The sequence below is a fragment of the Propithecus coquereli genome, unplaced genomic scaffold (assembly GCF_000956105.1).
Source record: "Propithecus coquereli isolate 6110/MARCELLA unplaced genomic scaffold, Pcoq_1.0 Scaffold380, whole genome shotgun sequence".
NCBI classification, from domain to species: domain Eukaryota; kingdom Metazoa; phylum Chordata; class Mammalia; order Primates; family Indriidae; genus Propithecus; species Propithecus coquereli.
In genome coordinates this window covers 135,446-135,860 of record NW_012149508.1, presented here as the reverse complement: position 1 = coordinate 135,860, position 415 = coordinate 135,446, and positions in this window count along the sequence as shown.

Sequence of the window (415 nt, the reverse complement as noted above, 5' to 3'; positions counted from 1 at the left end):
AAATGATGGGCTGATATAATCTTATTCTCAATCAAAGGTAAAAAATTATTATAAAATATGGTTGTAAGAACTATGTGAAAATAAGCAGAGGAGAAAATTAAATAAACATTTTTGTCACCTTGTGCAAAAGCTGTTGTAAGTTTGAGTGAAAACAAGTATGCTGCATCATGCAGGTTGGAATTGTAGAGGTATATCTATCATACACACACATGTGAACATACACTTAGAGCCTTTTAATTATAAAAATATGCAATGTATACAAAGTAAATAATTCCATGATGAGCCATCGTACACCTAGCTTAAGTAATTATCAGCTTTTGGTGACTATTCATTCATGTGTGATGTATGTGGGTGTCTCAGATCCCTCTGTGCTTTTCTCTTTTTTCCTTGTGGACATCACTCATTATATTGCTCT